The 25042-nt window shown below is 45.4% G+C and overlaps 1 pseudogene; it reads right to left on the bottom strand.

Annotated features, from left to right (window-relative positions):
- LOC139252687 (zinc finger protein ZFP2-like) overlaps positions 1 to 19206 on the bottom strand; it is a 36620-nt pseudogene extending 17414 nt beyond the window's left edge.
- Between the last annotated feature and the right edge of the window lie 5836 nt (positions 19207 to 25042).

The raw sequence follows: 25042 nt of genomic DNA, 5'->3' as shown, positions 1-25042 counted from the left end.
CATCTAACCTGTCTAACCCCGTCAGAATTTTATATGTTTCTATGAGGTCCCCTCTCATTCTTCTGAACTCCAGTGAATACAAGCCCAGTTGATCCAGTCTTTCTTGATAGGTCAGTCCCGCCATCCCGGGAATCAGTCTGGTGAACCTTCGCTGCACTCCCTCAATAGCAAGAATGTCCTTCCTCAGGTTAGGAGACCAAAACTGTACACAATACTCCAGGTGTGGCCTCACCAATGCCCTGTACAACTGTAGCAACACCTCCCTGCCCCTGTACTCAAATCCCCTTGCTATGAAGGCCAACATGCCATTTGCTTTCTTAACCGCCTGCTGCACCTGCATGCCAACCTTCAATGACTGATGTACCATGACACCCAGGTCTCTTTGCACCTCCCCTTTTCCTAATCTGTCACCATTCAGATAATAGTCTGTCTCTCTGTTTTTACCACCAAAGTGGATAACCTCACATTTATCCACATTATACTTCATCTGCCATGCATTTGCCCACTCACCTAACCTATCCAAGTCGCTCTGCAGCCTCACAGCATCCTCCTCGCAGCTCACACTGCCACCCAATTTAGTGTTAACCGCAAATTTGGAGATACTACATTTAATCCCCTCATCTAAATCATTAATGTACAGTGTAAACAGCTGGGGCACCAGCACAGAACCTTGCGGTACCCCACTAGTCACTGCCTGCCATTCTGAAAAGTACCCATTTACTCCTACTCTTTGCTTCCTGTCTGACAACCAGTTCTCAATCCATGTCAGTACACTACCCCCAATCCCATGTGCTCTAACTTTGCACATCAATCTCTTGTGTGGGACCTTGTCGAACGCCTTCTGAAAGTCCAAATATACCACATCAACTGGTTCTCCCTTATCCACTCTAATTGATACATCCTCAAAAAATTCCAGAAGATTTATCAAGCATGATTTCCCTTTCACAAATCCATGCTGACTTGGACCTATCATGTCACCTCTTTCCAAATGCACTGCTATGACATCCTTAATAATTGATTCCATCATTTTACCCACTACCGATGTCAGGCTGACCGGTCTATAATTCCCTGTTTTCTCTCTCCCTCCTTTTTTTAAAAAGGATTGGAGGTGGTTACTTTGCTCTCAGTCTGTTTCAAACATTTGGACTCGGGAGACATTTAAAGAGGCCAATCCAAAACCAAAAATCATTGTACAACTGCCCTACCGGACAGGAGGGTTCCACTTACATATTTGGCCTGGTCAAAATTAAATGCTGTTAGATCAGAATTGGACTTTTCCAGGCGATCACACACCTTGCCGCCACCGAGCCCACCAGCGGAGAAGGGTCAATAATACTCGCAGGCACCGTGCAGCGCCGCCTCTCATTGTGGATATGTGAACTGGATATATGGAAATAAAGACAGTAAAGTGAACTGGATATATGAAAATGTATAAGCCATGGAAAAATAACTAAGAGAATGTCAGATTGCAAATAATACAACATCAACACAATTAACAGACTTTATCAAGGTTTTAAGTTACTAATCATGCCAGTATAGATTCTAACATGAACTGGATATATGAAAATATGAAAATACAACATCGGCACAATTAGCAGAATTGCATGGTCTCAGTTACTAATCACGCCAGTAAAATTGTAACCTTTAGAAACAATGCATGGGCTTTAGCAAAAACAGCTCATTTAGATGTCGGCTCATGAGTGGACAAAGGAAAGGAGGGATCAAAAGGGATAAGCTGAACTAGGATGTCACTCTAATTGTATCTTGTTATCTTGTACCAAAAAATGTATAACTGTGTCCCTTTACAATGTAACTTCACTTGTCCTTAGGAAGTGTGTACGCTCTATCAAGAGAGTATTCCTTCTGTCTGATAAGTCTCGGCCGGTGATTAATAAAGACTGCTTTGTTACAAGCTCCTTTGGTGTTCGCCTCAGTGTATTCCCTGAAACAGATTGAAGGAAAAGAATCCAGAAATCAACATTTGGTGTCAGATGTGGGATTTCAACGGACGACAGCCGAAAACTTGTGAATTAAGAGCCAGACTAGCCTTGGACGAGACGAGGGGAAAGTGGCCACTGGAGTAAGTATACTTTCAATACTGCTCCAGTTTCCCCCGGTTTCAAAAGTCTGAGGAAAGTTTAGCCACTCGCTGGTTCTCAGGTAGTGTCAGAACGAGTTCCAGGTCAATCTGGCGAATACCTTCTAAACTTAGGAAATAAGTGTCCAAGTCAGGTGTGACGTCGACCTTGTATATCACTTGGCCCGTCTAGGCACTGATTAGATTTAAACTGCGCGGTGATGTGAAAGGATAGGGAAATCTGGAGACTAGAACAAATTAAGTAAAGCTCATAGGGGAGAATAAATTAAGTAAAGCTCATAGTGGAGAACAAATTAAGTAAAGTTCATAGGGGATAAGCATCCAAGTCAGGTGTGACATCGACCTTGTATATCACTTGGCCCGTCTAGGCACTGATTGGATTCAAATCGCGTGATGACGCGAACCACGGGCCGACGCGAGATTACATAGTGACGCGAACTGCGGGGCGACGCGGGACATAGAGTTAGTTTAGATAGGGTAAGTTTAAATCGCGCGGCGATGCGAACCGCAGGGCGACGCGGGAGATAGAGTTAGTTTAGATAGGGTTAGTTTAAATCGCGCGGCGATGTGAACCGCGGGGCGATGCTAGAGACAGAGTTAGTTTAGATAGGGTTAGTTTAAATCGCGCGGCGATGTGAACCACGGGGCGATGCGGGAGATAGAGTTAGTTTAGATAGGGTTAGTTTAAATCATGTGGTGATGCGAACCGCAGGGCGAAGCGGGAGATAGAGTTAGTTTAGATAGGGTTAGTTTAAATCGCGTGGCAACGCGAACCGCGGGGTGACGCAGGAGATCGAGTTAGTTTAAATAGGGTTAGTTTAAATCACGCGGCGACGTGAACCGCAGGGCGATGCGGGAGATAGAGTTAGTTTAGATAGGGTTAGTTTAAATCGCGCGGTGACGTGAACCGCGGGGCGACGCGGAGAAAAAGAAACTGCGCAACGTCGCGGAGTTTCGAGAAATCTGAACTAATTAGAAACAGTTAAGATATAAGGGGCGATGCGAAAATGGGTAATCAGTTAGATAAAACCACGGAGGCGGGTAGTCTGCCCCAAAAGTTATGTGAGGAATTCCATGAAAGAGCTGAACAATTTAGAAAATTATCAGGAGCCCTGAACAAATTATTAGGAGATGACCAATAGCCCCTAGGTGGCAGTAGAAACGTGGATGTAGCAATAAAGGCTCAAGGATTGATTTGGAGAAGGGGCGAGGGAAAAGGGACAAGAATTTAATTGCAACATGGCGACATTATTGTCAAAAATTAAAAGATGCATCACTTCTGTCAATTTGGCAAATAAACGCCACTAAATTAGGACTTTCATTGACAGAAGGAGGACATGTTAAAACCGTAGACGTCTTAAAAAAAGAATGCGCACACGTAAAACGTACTAAGAGATCCGCTGGGAGCTCTGAGAAAGGTATTGACCGACTACGTAGTCAAATGGCTGGCTTTGCGTTGACCGAGGCTGATGATGAAATTGATGAATGGTCACTGACTCGGCGCCCAACGGCGACTCCCGCACCCCCTAGACCCTTGTCCCAGTCCTCTTCTCATCCCCCTCCACCTTACACTCCGGCGAAAAAAGTGAATAAATGTAACCCCACACCAACGAAGCTACAAGCCCAAACTGACTCCTCATCCTCTGATAGCGATTCGGATCCCCAATTCACAGGCAATATAACTGAGAGGACCAGATCTCACACTCGGAATGGCTGAACTATATATCGACATCATAAACAGTCCCGTAAATCTTCTAGTCAAACTACCAGTCCCAGTTTTGAAAGGCATAGCAAACACTCCCGCCGATCAAGACGTGGATGTGTCGAGCAGTCAGACAGTCCGAAACATCTTCCGACCTAGAAATGCCTCCCAAGATTCCAAAGCCCCGACACCAATTCCCTGTCAGACCAATGCCAAACCTTGATGCACAACAAGCTGCAAACCACCCCACCATAGATGTCTATGTGCCCTGGAAACCGAACGAAATTATGGCCATTATGGCCAGCATACCAGATCGAAAAAAAGAACCTATCAAATTTATAGTTCATCTTCGAACTACTATTTCAGTTTATAATGCAGAATCAAGGGACCTGTGGGCCTTGGTAAAGCAAACCCTGAGCCCAACTGAGCATACCCGATTTCTAACTCACCTAGCATGTGTTACTCATGATGCATTGTTGGTTGCACACCCTAACGATGTCCAGGATCGCATAAATGCTATCTTTAATGCTCTCACCTCGAACCTTCAGAAGCCAATCAGTATGGCCACAGTATTAGAAACTAAACCCAAACGAGAAGAAACTGCTGATGAATTCATGGAAAGATTTATTGAAATATACGGGAGTCAATCAGGAGATAATGCCTTCAGGGAAGGAGAGGATACTCCTCAATTCTGTGCTATCCTACTTCTGTGCCTGCCCTATTCAATTGCTCATGCTATTCAGACAAATAATATGAATTGGGCAGATAACAGTAAAGCCCAGATGGAAAGGGCGGTTAGATATTATTGGCAGGAAAAGAAAGGAGAGCGGTTGGTGCGCCCACAACCCGGGTCAAGTCTGAATAAGTGACTAGAAAAGAAGAGCCGTCTCGGGTGGAAGGACCAAAACCCAACCTGAGGGGATACCAGATGGAACCGCAATATTGTATGCAGGGTTGGGTGGATAAGCAAGGATACAGTTATACTAAACACGCAAACGGCCCGGGCACTGCTAATTACGGACCGCCCTATTGTCCCCGGCCTGGTATTGGAAGAGGTCGGGTTTGGGTAAGAGGAGATGAATGCTTTAATTGTGGGCAAGAAGGACATTGGAATAAAAATTGTCCCTTCCATCAGCACGAAAAAAAAAGAGGAGGAAGAGGAGGAGGATCTTACACTAACTTCTCCGAGAACAACCCCTTTGGCGAATCGTCCCCCAATTATTCATATTGACTACGTAGCTTGATTGTGCAGGGACCCTCCCCGGACGACGAACCGATGATATTGTTAATAGTTCTGAATGAGTGGCAACACTTCTTGATAGATACGAAAGCCTTCATGTCTTCTGTACAATCAAAGCTTAAACTCCCTGCCTACACTGAAACACAGGGACTGTCAGGATTCCTGGGACTAGTCTCTACATTCGCGGTGTCAGAACCGGTTAAAGTGGGTTACCATGAAAAATCGGTGGAACATCGATTTGTTATCACTACCAATCTGGACTGCAACTTGATAGCTAGAGACCTCCTCTGCAAATTCCAGTTGCATTTGGAGTGTAGAGATGATGGGATTATTGTAAAACAAGGAACCCTTAAGCGGCAGAATAATACCACTAGAACCCCTCAGTGGTGGTCTCTGGACCAGCCGCAGGCACGCTATCGCGTGACCCTAGCATACGATCCCAGTGGAAAGAATCAGGACCTGCAGAACTTTTATCAGAATCACGAAGGGGAAGTGACGGAAATTCTATTAAGGGCTCGAGTGACTGGACCGGAAGGGAAGGCAGATTTTGTGGAAATGGATAAGAATCTGTGGAGACAGCCCCCAACTGTGGCACCACATATTACTCGTGAAGTATTAGCCCCTCACCACGCTAAAGATTTGGGAGAATGGCGCGCCAGGCTATAGACGAGGCTGACCCGAGCAGCAGGGATGTGCAAATTGTGAAACATGGCCGAACAGTCCAATTCCACGTGGACCCCGAGAAGGTCTTAACGACTCTGCAGCATCATACTGGCTCTGACATACCTGACTTTGTGGATCCTCATGTGTGGGCAGAGGACTCCTCCCAAGTGGGTTATAATCCTATTGATCCGATTGAGATCTCAGTACAGGGCAATGTAGACTGGCCCCCTATCCGACAGTACCCACTGAAGTCACAGGCAATACCGAGTATCCACCGATTGATTAAGGGGCTAGTAGAACAGAGGATTTTGATCCAATGCCAGTCCCCGTGTAATACTCCTATACTGGCAGTCCCTAAGCCAGGCAGACCAAACGAATACCGTTTAGTTCAAGGTCTTCGAGCAATCAATGCTATCGTCCAGCCCCTGCACGCTCTGGTTCCCAACCCAGCACTGATACTGTTAATAATCTCAGCAAACGCCAAGATCTTCGCTATGATAGACCTTCAACATGCCTTCTTCGCTTTGCCGCTAGCCCAGGCAAGTCAGTACCTATTCGCCTTCACTTACCAGGGACAGCAATATACCTGGACTAGACTTCCCCAAGGGTTCATCCACTCCCCGACCTTATTCTCAAGGTGCCTGCAGAAACAGTTACAATTCCTCACGCTGACTAAGGGATCCACTTTAATTCAGTATGTGGACGATTTACTGGTAGCCAGCACAGATGAACCAAGTAATAGGGAGGATGCTAATCAGTTATTGAATTACTTGTCCTCCCTGGGATACATAGTTTCCCCGTCAAAGTTCAAAATTGGCCAGTCTCAAGTCAAATTTCTTGGGATCATTTTATCAGGCACCCACCGAGCCTTGGAGGCTAGTCGAATCGAACCCATCTGCCAGTTTCCAGTCCCTAGCACGACTAGACAAATGCAGCAGTGGTTGGGGATGATAAATTACTGTAGATCCTGGATCCCTAATGCTGCCCTGATGACCAAACAACTCACACCATACACGACCAAGGAAGGCAGCTTTGAAATAGAAACCACAGACGTCCAAGCCTTTAAGGAACTAAAAACAGCCCTGCTGCAAGCTCCGGCTTTGGGCCCCTCTATGACCGACCCTTTCAACTGTATTGTACGATCTTGAAAGATTGTGCTACCGCTGTCTTAGAAACATGGGGATAAGCATAGGCCTGTTGCCTACTACTCTTCTAAAATAGACCCTGTTGCCTTGGGACACCCCATATGTACTCTAATATTAACTGCCATCTACAATAGCCTTCAATCTGCCGCCAACCTTACCCTCCAGCAGGATATTGTTGTATATACCTCTCACTCCGTAGCTGCCCTTTTTGGTCAACTGCAGACTCAACATCTTACCATGGCCAGGCAAAGTAGATATGAGATTTACCTACTAAATAATCCAAGGCTGACCTTTCGGCACCGTACTGCCATTAATCCGGCCTGTTTTCTGACCAAACCACCCCAAGATAGGAAGAACCGAGTCATGACTGTTTATCTTTAATTCAAGAAGCTAACTCGGTCAGGGAGGATTTAGTTGATGTACCAATGGAGGACCCTGACTCTATTATGTATGTTGACGGAAGCTCTTCCATTGACACAGAAGGCAGACGAAATTCGGGATACGCCATAGTAGACCAGAAGAATCAGGTCCTGGAATCTGCCGCCTTTGAGACTACCATTTTGCTCAACAAGCTGAACTATTCGCCCTCACCCGAGCCTGCATCTTGGATAAAAACCTCAAGGTCAATATCTATACTGACTCTGGGTTTGCCTTTGGAGTAGCCCATGATTTCGGACAATTATCGAAAATAAGGGATTCCTAACATCAAATGGGAATGAGATATCCCATAAGCAGCTTGTATCTGACTTGTTGCAAGCCCTCCTGCTCCCCAAACTCATTGCCATTGTCAAATGTACCGCCCACACTACCGGAAACTCTCCGGTTGATATAGGAAACCGCTGTGCTGACCAAGAGGCCAAAGAGTCCTCTCGTGGACAACAAATGATAGTGCCTAAAATGATGAGTCAAACTAAAAATCTTGCAAAGGATAAAATAGCCTCGGAAAAACTAATGCCAACCATCCATGATGTCATTAAAGCACAGGAGGACGCTCCTGAAAAAGATAAACTGTTATGGAAAGATTATGAATGTACCTATGACAATGTTTCTAAACTCTGGACCACTCTCACGGAACAGACTTGCAGGTCTGACGAGTTGGCTCTATGGGTTATTGAATGTATGCATTTTGCTACTCATTGTGGAGCAAGGGCAACAAGTGATACGCTTTTGGCTACTTGGTGGCACCCTAGACTCCAGGTGTTGGCCCAGAACATCGGTAGTCGTTGCCTTGTTTGCCAACAGCATAATGCAGTGAAGTGAGTTCCCTGTTCTTGGGGTAAGACGCCCCTACCAGAAGGTCCCTTTGAGACCTTGCAGTTGGACTACATTGAGTTGCAAAGGGTTCAGTGTTACAAATATGTGTTAGTAATAGTGGATGTGTTCAGCAGATGGATCGAAGCTTACCCTACTCGGGACAATAAGGCTCAAACTGTTGTTAAAGTGTTAATGAGGGAAATTGTTCTAGATAATTGTATCCCTGCTCAACTGAGTTCCGATAATGGCCCTCACTTTATTGGCCAAGTTAACAAAGAATTTTGTTCCCAGATGCGCATTAACCAGCAGCTGCATTGCGCCTACCGACCCCAAGCTGCGGGATTAGTTGAACGTGCTAATCAAACTCTTAAAACCAAGCTTGCAAACCTGGTAGCATCAACCAGACTCAAGTGGCTTAAACTCCTTCCCATAGCCCTATTCCAGATTCGCACTACTCCTTCTGGTAAGGCTAGGCTGACCCCTGCTGAGGTCATTTATGGTAGACCCCTTAGGACCCCCTGGAATCAGAATGTCCCCTCCACTGTCCAGTTCCACCACATGACTGAGGAGATGATCACCTATATTCGTTCCTTGACTCAGGCTCTGCGAATAGCCCATAACCAGGTTCGAGATGCTCACCTCGACCTCACAGTTTTTCCAGAATCATCCCTCGTGGTCCCAGGGAATTATGTCCTGATTAAGAGGTGGATTCGGAAGGGATTGGAGCCACGATGGGAGGGCCCTTTTCAGGTGTTACTCACTACCCCCACTGCAGCCAAGGTTGAGGGGAAAAATGCCTGGGTTCACCTGCACCACTGCAAGCTCACCACCCTCTAACAAACTTATTTTACTGGTTATTCTAATTCCTGTTTCTGTTCCAGATTTCCTCTTCTCCATAGCTGAACAAGACCGTCGACACCCAGCTACACCGACAGCTACACCACACTGACCTGAGAAGAGAGATGGGAAAACTGAAATCTATTAATCAGCAAAATTGTGAGCTATAAGATGAAACCATGTCTGTTTGCAACAGTCTGTATAATAGTGTTGATATATGACAGTTTCGGCGCATGGGAACGGAGACAGAGGCGAGAGCTCAGTGTAAACACCTTTTTGTATATGTCTTATGTTTATGCGCAAAATGGGCACTTTTCTAGATGCTGGGTGTTTTCCCATATTCCTATACATTCCAAGTGGGGAATTCCTTTGCGCCCTGTTCCACTGACCCTAACTGAGACTGTCACATGGATTCAGAGCCAGACTATCACGAGAGGAGGGGGGCCATCGCGAATACAAGAGATGAAAGGCGGGTCAAAAGAGGGATCACCAAGATCTGGAGGAGTATCATGCCGTTACCACATGAACAACCAAGGGGAGGTCACCAAGTGGGAGAGTGCTGGAGACCCCATTAGTCAGACGTTCCAGGGATGGTACCAACCAACCTACAACCGTGAAAAAGAACCCCCATTCAGAGCCTTCACCAATACCTCAGGGATTGGGAGACCAACCGGGGACATATGTCTAACCCGAAATGACACCAGTAACAAGGGACATATCATAGGGTACAGCAATTGCCCACACAGTCTCAACTTCACCACAGGTGCACGAGTCACCATCCTCTCTCACCTTCCGGATAAAACAGGTGGAGGTTTGTGGGCCCAGTCCTGGGACCCGGAGGCAATATATCAGAAAGCAGCTTTTAACGGCACGTATTTCGTGTGTGGTCATAAGGCATATCCTTGGTTACCTAGGCGATGGACAGGGTCCTGCTCTCTGGGATATGTGGTGCCATTTGTGGAGCAAATACGTACCCTGGCAGAAGCACATGCTTCCAGCCGATACAAGCGAGCCATCACCCCCGCCGACAAGTTCTTTGGGGTCATGATGTTCCCAATCGGGATAAGACGTCTCATGGATGAAGTACAGAACCTTGAGACAATTTTGGAACAGATAGCTAACAATACTGCTGAAGCTCTGGAGGGCATCACAGCTGAATTGGTAGCAATAAGGACCGTAGCATTACAAAACCGAATGGCCCTCGATTACCTGTTAGCTGAGAAAGGGGGAACATGTGCACTGATAGTGCAACATTCAGATCCTAACATTCCTGATAGTTCAGAAAACATAACCAATCTCGCTGATCACATAAGAAGGGAGGTGAAGAAGTTATCCACACCAGCAAGAGGATCTAGCAGGTCTGATTGGCTGTTAGGTGGATCTTGGAGATCCGATCTAATGCATGGGGCAATTATTCTCATCGTAGTAATAATTACCTGTTGTCTGATTGTTGGTTGCCTTAACTTCTGCTGTAAAGTAATAATGGCAAGGTTAGCAAACCGTCTTGTGGTCAAGGGCTCACGGGTTATGATCCAACGAACTAAAGAACTACTCGACAATAACAACAATATGATTCAGGAAATAGAGTGTGAACAGATGAATGCAATTCTCCTAGAATGATCCTAAATGTTATCATGGAATGATAAAAGGGGGGAATGTGCATATGTGAACTGGATATATGGAAATAAAGACAGTAAAGTGAACTGGATATATGAAAATGTATAAGCCATGGAAAAATAACTAAGAGAATGTCAGATTGCAAATAATACAACATCAGCACATTTAACAGACTTTATCAAGGTTTTAAGTGACTAATCATGCCAGTATAAATTGCAACATGAACTGGATATATGAAAATATGAAAATAGCACAATTAGCAAAATTGCAAGGTCTCAGTTACTAATCACGCCAGCAAAATTGTAACCTTTAGAAACAATGCATGGGCTTTAGTAAAAACAGCTGATATCGATGTCGGCTCATGAGTGGACAAAGGATAGGAGGGATCAAAAGGGATAAGCTGAACTAGGATGTCACTCTAATTGTATCTTGTTATCTTGTACCAAAAAATGTATAACTGTGTCCCTTTACAATGTAACTTCACTTGTCCGTAAGAAGTGTGTACGCTCTACCAAGAGAGTATTCCTTCTGTCTGATAAGTCTCGGTCGGTGATTAATAAAGACTGCTTTGTTACAAGTTCCTTTGGTGTTCGCCTCAGTGTATTCACTGAAACAGATTAAAGGAAAATAATCCAGAAATCAACATCATCTCCCTGAAATATTGTCGAAAAGCTGGAGCCACTCTGTGTGTTCAACTGGAAAATAGAGAGTCGGTGAGTATAACACAAAACAGTCGAGAGAGTGTGTGTGTGTCCGATAGGCACCGGGCTCTGGGAATCATTCCCCGGGGTTGTGTTCTCTGGGGTGTTTGTATCAGATTTCTAACCCGTGCTGTACATGCCCTGCGACTTTTGATGGGACAGTGTAGAGAGAGCTTTATGCTGTAGCTAATCTGTACTTTACCTACCCTGAGAGTGTTTGATGGAGCAGTGTAGATGGAGATTTACTGTGTATCTGCGTCGGGATAAATGGGTCATTTTTCTGTTGGAAAACATTGACTAGTGTAGAGCTGCAGGGATCGGTGCTGGGTCCTCAACTATTTAGAATCTATTTTAATGACTTGGATGAAGGGGCTAACTGTAGGTAAGTTTTCTGATGATACAAAGATGGGTGAGAAAGTAAATTGTGAGGAGGTCACAAAAATTGTGCAAATTAATAGACAGGTCAAAGTGAGTGGGCAAAAATTTGGCAAATGCTGTACAATATAGGAAAATGTGAGGTTATCCACCTTGGCAGAAAAAATAGAAAAACAATTATATTTTTAATGGTGAATAATTGCAAAGTGCTGCATTGCAGTGGGACCTGGGGTCCTTGTGCATGAAACACAAAAAGTTAGTATGCAGTTACAGCAGGTAATCAGGAAGGCAAATGGAATGTTGGCCTTTATTGCAAGGGGAATGGAGTATAAAAGCAGAGAAGTATTTCTATAACTGTACAGGCTGTTGGTGAGGCCACAGCGAGAGTACTGCGTCTAGTTTTGGTCTCCGCATTTGAGGAAGGATATACTTGCATTGGAGGCTGTTCAGAGAAGGGACACTAGGTTGATTCCAGAAATGAAGGGGTTGAATGATGAAGATAGTTTGAGTAGGTTGGCCTATACCCATTGGAGTTCAGAAGAATGAGAGGTGATCTTATCGAAACAGATAAGAAAATGAGGGGGCTCGTCAAGGTGGATGCAGGGAGGATATTTCCATTCACCAAGGAAACTAAAACGAGGAAACATAGTCTCATAATAAAAGGCTGTCCATTTAAAACTGAGATGAGGAAGAATTTCTTCTCTTGGATGGTTGTAAATCTGTGGAATTCTCTGCCCGAGAGCACTGTGGAGTCTGGTTCATTGAATATATTTAAGACGGAGATCGACAGATTTTTGAGCGATAAGGATATAAAGGGCTATATGGAGCGAGCAAAGAACTGGAGCTGAGTCCATGATCAAATCAGCCATGATCCTATTAAATGATGGAGCAGGCTCTAGGGGCCAGGTGGCCTCCTCCTGCCCTTGGAATGTCTGGTGGGACAGTGATGAGGAAGCTTTACTCTGCATCTAAGCAACTGAAGTATAACCTTCCTTCGATAAAGAGGCCAAAACTGTGCACAGTACTCCAGGTGTGGTCTCACCAAGGTCCTGTGCAATTGTAGAGTGAGGTTAGAGAGAACATTACCCTCTATCTAAATTATGCTGTACCTGCCCTCGGACGGTGCAAAGGGAGATTTACTTAGTATTTAACCAATACCTGGGAGAGTTTGATGGTACTGTGCAGAGGGAGATTTACTCTATATCTAACAAGTACTGTACCTGCCCTGGAATGGTTGGGACAGGATAGAGGGAGATGTACCCCGTGTCTAACCTGTGTTGTACCTGCCCTGGGAGTGGTTGATGGAACAGTGCAGAGAGAGCTTTACTCTCTATTTGACCCATGCTGTACTACCCTGGGAGTGTTTGATAGGATAGTGTAGATGAAGCTTTGCTCTGTATCTAACCGGTGTTGCAACTGCCCTGGGAGTGTTTTGGACATTGTAGACTGAGATTTACTCTACATCAACCCTGGTAGTGTTTGGTACAGGATGGAGTGAGATTTACTTTGTATCTAACTCGTCCAGTACTGGTAGTCCCGACATCAGTTGTAGGGAAAATGCTACAATCTATTATTAAGCACGTGGTAACAGGGCACTTCGGAAGTGATAACAGGATTGGGCAGAATCAACACGGATTTATGAAAGGATAATTGTTCTTGACAAATCTGTTAGTGTTTTTTGAGGTTGTAACTAGTAGGACAGATAAGGGGGAACCACTGGATGTGGTGTATTTAGATTTACAGCATGCATTCAATGAGGTACCACACAAGAGGTTATTAACCAAAAGTAGAACTCATGGGATTGAAAGTAATATATGAGCAAAGATTAAGTATTGGTTAATGAACAGAAAACAGAGAGTATGAATAAACGGGTGATTTTCGGGTTGGCAGGCTGTAACTGGTGGGGTGCTGCAAGGATCGGTGCTTGGGCCCCAACTATTCACAATCTATATCAATAGTTTGGATGAGGGTACCAAATGTAATATATCGAAGTTTGCTGAGGATACAAAGCTAGTTGGGAATGTAAGTTGTGAGGAGGATGAAAAGAGGTTTCAAAGGAATATATACAGGATCAGTGAGTGGGCAAAACATGGCAAATGGAATATAAAGTGAAGAAATGTTAAGTTAGATACTGATAGTAAAAATAGAAAGGCAGAGTATTTTTTAAATGGTGAGATTGGGAAATGTTGGTGTTCAGAGGGACCTGGGTGTTCTTGTACACAAATCGCTAAAAGTTAATATGAAGGTCCAGCAAGCAATTAAGAAAGCAAATGCTATATTGGCCTTTGTACAAAAAGATTTGAGCATTTACGTCTTACTGCAATTATACAGGGCCCTAGTGAGACCACACCAGGAGCATTGTGTACTGCTTTGGTCTCCTGACCTGAGGAAAGATAAACTTGCTGTAGAAGGAGTGCAATGAAGGTTCATCAGACTGATTCCTGGGATGGGGGGAGTGTCCTGAGAGAATGAGTAGACCAGGCCTATATTCCCGAGCATTTAGGAGAGGCGAGAGGTGATGCGCACATGCCATAAACAAATTTTTAAAAAGAGATCAGAGGTGTTTAAATTTGATCAAGGACACCAGCCAAATTATTAGAAACACTTCCTTTCGTTCAGGACCTGTGTCCAGGGAGACGCTGATGGATTATCTGATCATCTTTGGGTTAACTGCTGTGCTTATCGAGCTGAGCACCTCGTGCCAGCATCAACACTCTCCAGTCGGGCACAGCATGGGTCAGATACAGAGTGAACCCATCGGTCGCTCCCCGACACAGATACTGAGGGACAGGGAGTGTCAGGGACACTGACCTTTCGCACTCAATAAGGTATATATTGATCGTGTACCTCTCCCCATTAATCCTGGGCTCCACACGGGTCGTATCCTGCTCCTGTTCCCCTTCCTGGAACAGCACTAAGCTCAACCCAGCCGGTAATGAGCAGGGCTCAGGGAGTTTGATTGCAAGACACTGCAGTGATGTCACAAAGCAGGGCCATTCAGCCCAGCTGGTCTCTCCTTGTCCCTTTAAAGGTGGAGAACTGGGACAGCCTGTCTCAACACACATCCCCCTGTTCATACTGAGAATCCGCGGGGAAGGCCCAAGGCCCAGAGTGTGGAACACAACCAAGGGGGAAAGAGGAGGAGAGCTGGGACATCCTGTATCAACACACAGCCCCCTGTTCATACTGAAAATCCCCGGGGAAGGGCCAAGGCCCAGAGTGTGGAACACAACCAAGGGGAAAGAGGAGGAGAAAAGGGGAGGTAAATCAAGGAGTGGGGACTGAGGGCCACCAAGCTTCGGTTTTAGAGCCTGTAGACTTCAGGAGGGGAAGAGTGAGTAAGAAACATAGAAAATAGGTGCAGGAGTAGGCCATTCGGCCTTTCGAGCCTGCACCAACATTCAATAAGATCATGGCTGATCATTCACCTCAGTACCCCTTTCCTGCTTTCTCTCCATACGCCTTGATCCCTTTAGCCATAAGGACCATATCTAACCCACTCTTGAATATATCTAACGAACTGGCATTAACAAATCTCTGCGGTAGAGAATTCCACAGGTTAACAACTCTCTGAGTGAAGAAGTTTCTCCTCAACTCGGTCCTATATGGTTTACCCATTATAATTAGACTGACCCCTGGTGCTGGACTTCACCAACATTGGGAACATTCTTCCCGCATCGAACCTGTCCAGTCCCGTCAGAATTTTATATGTTTCTATGAGATCCCCTCTCATTCCCATAAACTGCAGTGAATACAGGCCCAGTCGATCCAGTCTCTCAACATAGGTCAGTCCTGCCATCCCAAGAATCAATCTGTTGAACCTTCACTGCACTCCCTCAAGAGCAAGAACGTCCATCCTCGGATTAGTGGAGCAAAACTGAACACAATATTCCAGGTGAGGCATCAGCAAAAGCCTACACAACTGCAGTAAGACCTCCCTGCTCCTACACTCAAATCCCCTAGCTATGAAGGCCAACATGCCATTTGCCTTCTTTACCACCTGCTGTACCTGCATACGAACTTTCAATGACTGATGAACCATGACACCCTTGTCTCATTGCACCTCCCCTTTTCTTAATCTGTCGCCATTCAGATAATATTCTGCCTTCATGTTTTAGCCACCAAAGTGGATAACCTCACATTTATCCACGTTATACTGCATCTGCCATGCATTTGACCACTCACCTAACCTGTCCAAGCCACCCTGCAGCCTCTTAGCATCCTCGTCACAGCTCACACCGCCACCCAGCTTAGTGTCATCAGCAAACGTGGAGATATTACCCTCAATTCCTTCATCTAAATCATTGATGTATGTTGTAATTAGCTGGAGTCCCAGCACTGAGCCATGCGGCACCCCATTAGTCACTGCTTGCCATTCTGAAAAGGACCCGTTTATCCCAATTCTCTGCTTCCTGTCTGCCAACCAGTTCTCTATCCACATCAATACATTACCAGCAATACCCTGCGCTTTAATTTTGCACACCAATCTCTTGTGTGGGACCATGTAAAAAACCTTTTGAATGTCTAAATACACCACATCCACTGGTTCTCCCTTGTCCACTCTACTAGTTACACCCTCAAAAAATTCTAGAACACTTGTGAAGCATGATTTCCCTTTCATAATCCATGCTGACTTGGACCGATCCTGTCAATGCTTTCCAAATATGCTGCAATTTCATCTTTAATAATTGATTCCAACATTTTCCCCACTACGGATATCAGGCTAACCAGTATATAATTCCCCATTTTCTCTCTCCCGCCTTTTTTAAAATGAGTGTTATATTAGTTATCCTGCAGTCCATAGGAACTGATCCAGTAGGAAAATGATCACCAATGCATTCAGTATTACTAGGGCCACTTCCTTAAGTGCAGTGGGATGCAGACTGTAGTTGCAGGATCCAGGGAGAGAACAAGGAACAGATGGGGAGACTGGTGTGGATTCCAGCACAGTGAGGATGTAGTGGGAGGGAGATTGTGGCGGGCCGTGTATTAGGGGTGTAGGAGGGACAAGAGAGGAAAGGTCAGAGGAGCAATTACTGCAGCAGTGTCCATAAATAGTGAGAGAGAAAAGGTGGGGGTCAGAGTGGGCCCTGGACAGGCCGGGAAACTGTTTGTTTGCTGTGACCAGCTTTCCTTCTGTCACAAATAGCCTCCTGTAGCCCAGTGACACAAACAACCCATTAAACACCACCAATGTCCTTTGGTCTGGGGAGGTCTCCCTTTGTGAAATATTGGCTGTTGTTAAAGCTTCTCATTCTGACTCGCTCAAAGTGAGACAGTATCCACTGTCCCTTTTATTCCATGGGCTTCATCTTTGCTGGTATTGGTAACAGGCCCGGGATCACTAAACACAAAACCCAGTCTGTTAATCACTTTCAGCGACTGGACTTAGTGTGTGCCCCACAGCACCTCTCTCACCTTCAATGTGTGAATAGAGCATCACGCATGCATAGCTGGTTTAAGTTTATATCCAGACAGCAAATCTATTTAAGAAAATTCTGCAGGCCGATGAGACACTGCTCAGGTGCCAGTGTGCTGCTGGTTTGTCTGGCATTTCCTGTAATGCAAAGTAACTGAACATTTCTCCCAGTGCAACCTTTGCTGTAATGAAATGTGTCTTTTAATAAGCCTCATGTCCTTGCTCATGTCTGCTGAAGAAAGAGGATGTGAAGAGATGGTGTTTGTATGGAGATGTGAAACAAGGAAACGGTATCTGGGTGTGGCAGTGACACAGCCTTGTGGTCACAGGCAGAACCATGCACCGATATCCTTGTGGTTATGGTTTGAGCAGGGTCAGTTCATGAATGCTCAAACTAAGAGGTGCCAGGGATCTGGAGCAGCAGTAGTAAACAAAATATAAATGTAAATTCTGATGTAGATTATTTTCATTTATTCCTAATTTTATAGGTTTTTCTGAATGTGGCCCATGCCAAGTGCCAGGATATTGGGTCAAGCCCACCATGGAAAATGAGTTTGACACCTTGAGGTAGAAAATGTCAACCGGATTCCCCCATCCACCAAACGAACAACTTCTTTACAAGCTCAAGCTAGTTTTTAAGACGTGACCATGTTTACCAGAATCCATGTTCAGTATCTGTAATGGCCCCTTCCCTTTCCCCATGATTGAAAACAGCATCTCACAGGATCCCTTCAAGCACCTTCCCAGTGATCGAGGTCACGTTGATGGGCCTTCAGTTCCCGACTTGTGGCCAATTTGTAAAACTTGAACTATGTGTGCTACCTTCCAATCTCGGGGAATAACCCATGACTCTACTGAGCTGATGGAGATATGGGCAAGGGGCTGACAGAGCAGCCGTCCCATCTCTTTAAACACCCTTGGGTGGATATCATTCGTACCTTACAATGTCAAGGTTAACACGCATGGCGACTTTGCTGTCAATGAAGAGTGATGAGAAAGAACAAAGTGCCGTTTGCCCCTCAAGGACTGTATCCAGGCTGGAATTATCCCCACATGCGATCCTCCGCACAGATTGTCCTCTCTGACCTCCAGCCAGGTGATGCTAATCACTCAGGTGGGAAAGACAAAAATACACATCAATGTGTTGAAAGCAACACGAATTTATTTGTCTTTCTCCCAAATATTAAACTCCGGTCCAGTTACAGGAGTTATTGATATCAGCGGAAACAAACCCCAACTGTCTGAATGAACATGGTTCAGTCGGGATGTGATTTACAGCAGTAATAACAGCAGAATCCCACCCCTGCAGTCAGTTGTGAACTCTCTGGTGTTTCAGCAGGGTGAATGACTGAATGAATCCCCTCCCACACTCAGAGCAGGTGAATGGCCTCTCCCCGGTGTGAACTCGTTGGTGATTCAGCAAGTGCGATGACTGAGTGAATCCCTTCCCACACTGTGAGCAGGTGAATGGCCTCTCCCCAGTGTGAACTGGCTGGTGTGCCAGCAGGTGGGATGATGTAGTAAATCGCTTTCCACACTCTGAGCAGGTGAATGGCCTCTCCCCAGTGTGAACTCGCTGGTGCCTCAGCAGGTCGGCTGACCGAGTGAATCCCTTCCCACAATCGGAGCAGGTGAACGGCCTCTCCCCAGTGTGAAGTCGCTGGTATGCCAGCAGATGGGAGGACCGAGGAAATCCCTTCCCACAATCGGAGCAGGTGAAAGGCCTCTCCCCAGTGTGAACTCGCTGGTTTATCAGCAGGTTGGATCACTGAGTGAATCCTTGCCCACACTCGGATCAGGTGAATGGCCTATCCCCAGTGTGAACTCGCTGGTGCCTCAGCAGGTCGGCTGACCGAGTTAATGCATTCCCACAACTGGAGCAGCTTAACGGTCTCGCCCCAGTGTGAACTCGCTGGTGTATCAGCAGGTTGGATGATTGAGTGAATCCCTTCCCACACTCAGAACAGCTGAATGGCCTCTCCCCAGTGTGAACTCGCCGATGTATTTCCAGCTGGGACGGGTAGTTGAAACATTTCCCACAGTCCCCACATTTACACAGTTTCTCCCCAGTGTGACTGCACTTGTGTTTCTCAAGGTTGGATGATCGGCTGAAGCCTTGTCCACACACAGAGCACGTGTACTGTTTCTCCCCGCTGTGAACAGTGCTTTTTGCTTCCATGATCAAAGGCCGATGATATTCCGTTCCCGATGAATCGAGTGACTGTCACATCTTAATGTGATGTTTGGTTTGAGCCTCTGGTTGACAAATCCTCCCCTTTTAATAACCTGTAAAATGAGTTTCAAACAGGAAAAAGGGAGGGTGAGAGAGAACCCACAAAAACACAAAGGCAGGTTGTGAAATTGAGCTGAATGAACCTTGCTATTTGTGCGGCCATTAGCAGAAAAAAAGGGACCAACTGGTCACTAATGTCCTGCAGGCAAGGGAACCCACCAACCGGTCTGGTCCGACACAAGACTCTGGCCTCTATGGGAGGAGGGAATTTAAACATCTGCAACTCGACCAGAACTTTGACAGAACCTCCCAAACCCGCAACCTATCCCGCCTAGATGGACCAGGGCAGCAGGTGCATGGAAATCCATCACCTCCAAGTTCCCCTCCAAGTCTCACACCATCCTGACTTGGACACATATCGCCGTTCCTACATCGTCACTGGGTGAAAATCCTGGAACTCCTCACCGAACAGCATTGTGTGAGGGCCTTCACCACACGGACTGCAGCAGTTCGAGAAGGCCCCCATCACCTTGTCAAAGGGCAAATGGAAATTGGAAATATATTCTGGCCCTACTAGCAACACCCACATGCCAAGAATGGATTAAAACAAATCTGTATATTGAAAGCCTCGACAGAAATACTTGTTCCTAAAACAATACTCTTCTACATTGTGCGGGCAGTGTCTGTTTCTCAACCTATTCTCCACTAGAATCCACCGCTGTTGACAGTCTCTCATCGGAAATTGTTGGGCCCGACTGGGCCCGGAGGTACTGGGGGCTAAACCCAGAAGCTTCTCCCCCCTCTCCACTCCAGGTCAAACTGATGCAACAAACAGACCCACACAGGAGGCTAGGGAGCGACTTCCGTATCCAGCACCCATCCTGATACAGAGCGGCTCTGGATTGGTTGCTCTGTGTTTCCAGTATCGATGCACTGAAGATCAGCATATGAGGGAGAAGGGAATAGAGGCTTATGCTGAGAGAGTTAGAACCATAGAATTAGAGAATGGTTACAGCACGGAACAAGACCATTCGGCCCGTCGAGCCCGTGCCAGCTCTCTGCAAAAGCACCTCAGCTAGTCCCACTTCCCCGCCCTTACCCCACAGCCATGCAAATGTTTTTCTTTCAGATACTTATCCAACTCCCTATTGAAAGCCGTGATTGTGTCTGCCTCCACCACCATTTCAGGCCGTGCAATCCAGATATTAAACACTTGCTACGCAAAAACTATTTTTCTTGTGTCACCTCTGGTTCTTTTGCCAATCACCTTAAATCTGTGTCCTCTGGTTCTCGACCCTTCTGCCAATGGGAACAGTATCTCTCGATCTACTCTGGCAAGACCACTCATGATTTTGAACAACTCTATCAAATCACCTCTGAATCTTCCCTGCTCTAAGGAGAACACAAGAAATAAGAGCGGGAGTAGGCCATTTGGCCCCTCGAGCCTGCTCCATCATTCAATAAAATCATGGCTGATCTGATCATGGACTCAACTCCACTTCCCCGCTCGCTCCCATAAACCTTTACTCCATATCGCTCAAAAAAATATGTCTATCTCCGCCTTAAATATATTCAATGATCCAGCCTCCACAGCTTTCTGGGGCAGAGAATTCCACAGAATTAGAACCCTCAGAGAAGAAATTTCCCCTCATCTCAGTTTTAAATGGGCAACCCCTTATTCTGAAACTATGCCCCCTATTTCTAGATTCTCCTATGAGTGGAAATATCCTCTCTGCATGCACCTTGTCAAGCCCTCCAGTATTTTTTATGTTTCAATAAGATCACCTCTCATTCTTCTGAACTCCAATGAGTATAGGCCCAAACTACTCAACCTTTCTTCATAAGTCCATCCCCTCATCTCAACCTAGTGAACCTTCTCTGAACTGCCTCCAATGAAAGTATATCCTTCCTTAAATACAGAGACCAAAACTGTACAAGGTACTCCAGGTCTGGACTCACCAATACCCTGTACAGTTGTAGCAGGACTTCTCTGCTTTTATACTCTATCCCCCTTGCAACCCCAGCTGCTCCAGTTGTCATGTAACTGAAGTCTCTCATTCCTGGATTAATTCTTGTAAATCGTTTCTGCACCCTCTCCAAGGCCTTCACATTATTCCTAAAGTGTGTTGCCCACAATTGGGCATAATACTCCAGTTGAGACCGAACCAGTGTTTTGTACAGGTTCATCATAATATCCATGCGTTTGTACTCTATACTTCTATTTATAAACAGAGATACTGTCAAGTGTAGTATAAACAGGGACATGGTCGAGTGTAATATAAACAGAGGCAGGGTCGAATGTAATATAAACTGAGACTGGGTTATGTGTAATTATAAATAGTGACATGGTCTAGGGTAATATTTCGAATGACTCCTGGTGCCATGAACTAGTGAATACAGAAATAGGAGGATAGAGCAGATGAATGCCTGGCTGGAGAGATTGTGCAGGAGGGAGGTCTTTAGATTCCTGATGCTGGAGGGAGGTGGGACCTGTACAAGCCGAACGGGTTGCACCTCAACAGAGCCGGGACCAATATCCTCGCGGGGGGGGGGGGCGGGGGGGGCGGGGGGTTGTCAGTGATGTTGGGGAGGATTTAAACGAGCTTGGCAGGGGATGGGAACCTGAGAATAGATTCAGTATGGGAGGAAAGTAAAGCTGGAATTAGAAAGCAAAAATGCAGAAAGTGAGTTGTAAGGACAGAGGAAAAAAGTAGGAAAAACAGGAAAAAAAAAATTTAAAAGCTCTTTGTCTAAATGCACATAACATTTGTAAGAAAATAGATGAGTTAACGGCACGAATAGATACAAATGGGTATGATTTGATACCCATTACAGAGACGTGGTTGCAAGGTGACCAGGACTGGGAACTAAATATTCAGGGATATTTGACAATTCGGAAGGACAGACTGAAATGAAAAGGAGGTGGGGTTTCACTGTTAATAACGGATGAGATCAGTGCGTTAGTGAGAAACGATATTTGCTCAGAGGATCAAGATATTGAATCAGTTTGGATGGAGATGGGGAATAATAAAGGGAAAGTCACTGGTGGGCAGAGTATATAGGCCCCTAACAGTAGCTACACTGTTGGACGGAGTATAAATCAAGAAATAATGGAGGCTTGTAATAAAGGAACGGCAATAATTATGGGTGATTTTAAACTTCATATTGATTGGACAAAGCAAATAGGCCAGGGTAGCCTTGAGGAGGAGTCCATAGAGTGTATATGGGATAGTTTCCTTGAACAGTATGTTGTGGAACCAACAAGGGAGCAGGCTATCTTAGATCTAGTATTGTGTAATGAGGCAGGATTAATAAATGATCTCGTACTAAAAGATCATCTCGGACTGAGTGACCATAATATGGTTGAATTTCAAATTCAACCATATTGTGGTTGGTAAGAAAGTTGGTTCTCAAACCAGGGTCCCAAGCTAAAATAAAGGAGACTACAATGGTATGAGGGCAGAGTTGGTTAAAGTGGACTGGGGAAATAGATTAAAGAATGGGACGGTTGATGAGCAGTGGCAGACATTTCAGGAGATATTTCATAACCTGCAACAAAAATATATCCCAATGACAAGGAGAGACTGTAAGAGACGGGATAACTATCCGTGGCTAACTAAGGAAATAAGGGAGGTATGAAATTGAAAATAAAGGCATACGGTGTGGCCAAGTCCAGTGGGAGGCCAGAGGTTTATGACATTTTTAAAATCCTGCAGAGAACGGCTAAAGAAATGATTGAGAGGGAAGATAGATTATGAAGGAAAACTAGCACAAAATATAAAAACAGATAGTAAGAGTCCTTCATGGTAGAAGACACGAAAAACATCCCAGCAGTGGATAAGCGAGGGGCTATCGATCGGGACGAATGCAATACAATCACTATCACTAATGATGTAGTACTAGGTAACATAATAGGACGAAAGGCAGACAAGTCCCCTAGACCTGATGGCTTGCATCCTCGGGTCTTAAGAGCAGTGGCTGCAGAGATAGTGGATGCATTGGTTGTAATCTACCAAAATTCCCTGGATTCTAGGGCGGTCCCAACAGATTGGAAAGCCGCAAATGTAATGTGCCTATTTGAAAAAGGAGGCAGACAAAAAGCAGAACAAGTTAGACCAGTTAGTCTAACATCTGTCATTGGGAAAATGCTGGAGTCCATTATAAAGGAAGCAGTAGCAGGACATTTGGAAAAGCATGATTAAATCAAGCAGATTCAACATGGTTTTATGAAAGGGAAATCATGTTTGACAAATTCGCTGGAGTACTTTGAGGATGTAACGAGCAGGGTGGATTAGGGGGAAGCAGTAGGTGTGGTGTACTTGGAATTCCAGAAGGCATTCGATAAGGTGCCACATAAGAGGTTACTGCACAAGATAAAAACTCACAGGTTTGGTGGTAATGTATTAACGTGGATAGACGATTGGCAAACCAACAGAAAACAGAGGGTCGGGATAAATGGTCGTTTTCCAGTTGGCAAACATGACTAGTGGAGTGCCGCAGGGATCGGTGCTGGGTCCTCAACTAATTACAAGCCATATTAATAATTTGGATGAAGGGACCGAGTTTGCTGTTGTTACAAAAATTGTGCGGAAGACACAAAAAATCTGCAAAGGGATATAGACAGGTTAAGTGAGAGGGCAAACATTTGGCAGATGGAGTATAATGTGGGAAAATGTGAAGTTATCCACTTTGGCATAAATAATAGCAAAGCAAATTATAATTTAAATGTAGAAAAATTGCAAAGAGCTGCATTACAGAGAGACTTTGGGGTCTTGTACATGAAACACAAAAAGTTAGTATGCAGGTACGGCAAGTAATCAGGAAGGCAAATGGAATGTTGGCCTGTATTGCAAGGGGGATAGAGTATAATAGCAGAGAAGTTCTGCTACAACTGTAATAAGTATTGGTGAGGCCACACCTGTAGTACTGCGTGCAGTTTTGGTCTCCGTATTGAAGGAAGGATTTACTTGCATTGAAGGCTGTTCAGAGAAGGTTCACTGGGTTGATTCCGGAAATGGGGGGTTGACTTCTGAGGATAGGTTGAGTAGGTTGGGCCTATACACATTGGAGTTTGAAAGAATGAGAGGTGATCTTATTGAAACTTAATGATAATGAGGGGGCTCGCCAAGGTGGATGCAGAGAGGATATTTCCACTCATAGGGGAAACTAAAACTAGGAGGACATAGTCTCAGAATAAGGAGCCGCCCATTTAAAAGTGAGATGAGGAGGAATTTCCTCTCTGAGGGTGGCAAATCCATGGAATTCTCTGCCCCAAAGAGCTGTGCAAGCTGAGTCATTGAATAATTAAAGGTGGAGATAGACACATTTTTGAACGATAAGGGAGTAAAGGGCTATGGGGAGCGGGCAGGGAAGTGGAGCCGAGTCGATGATCAGATGAGCCATCATCTTATTGAATGAGGAGCAGGCTCGAGGGGCCAAATGGCCTACTCCTGCTCTTATTTCTTATGTTATTGACTGTTTTCCCTCCACTCCCAATTTCCACCAACAATTCTGGCTGCGTTCAGTTCGACACTCACTGTCTCCACTCCATCTCCTTCCCTGAAGGTGCTGGCTCTGGCTGGGTTCAGTTCTACACTCACTGGTTCCCCTCTCCTCCCCTGAAGACTCTGGTTCTGTCTGGGTTCAGTTCCACACTCACTGGTTCCCTCAGCTCACCTCCGCTGATGGTGCTGACCCTGGCTGGGTTCAGTTCTACACTCACTGGTTCCCCTCCCCTGAAGGTACTGACTCTGGTTGG

The sequence above is a fragment of the Pristiophorus japonicus genome, unplaced genomic scaffold (assembly GCF_044704955.1).
Source record: "Pristiophorus japonicus isolate sPriJap1 unplaced genomic scaffold, sPriJap1.hap1 HAP1_SCAFFOLD_477, whole genome shotgun sequence".
NCBI classification, from domain to species: domain Eukaryota; kingdom Metazoa; phylum Chordata; class Chondrichthyes; family Pristiophoridae; genus Pristiophorus; species Pristiophorus japonicus.
Note: the sequence above shows the minus strand (reverse complement) of the source record. Positions and strands in the feature narration are given on the sequence as shown.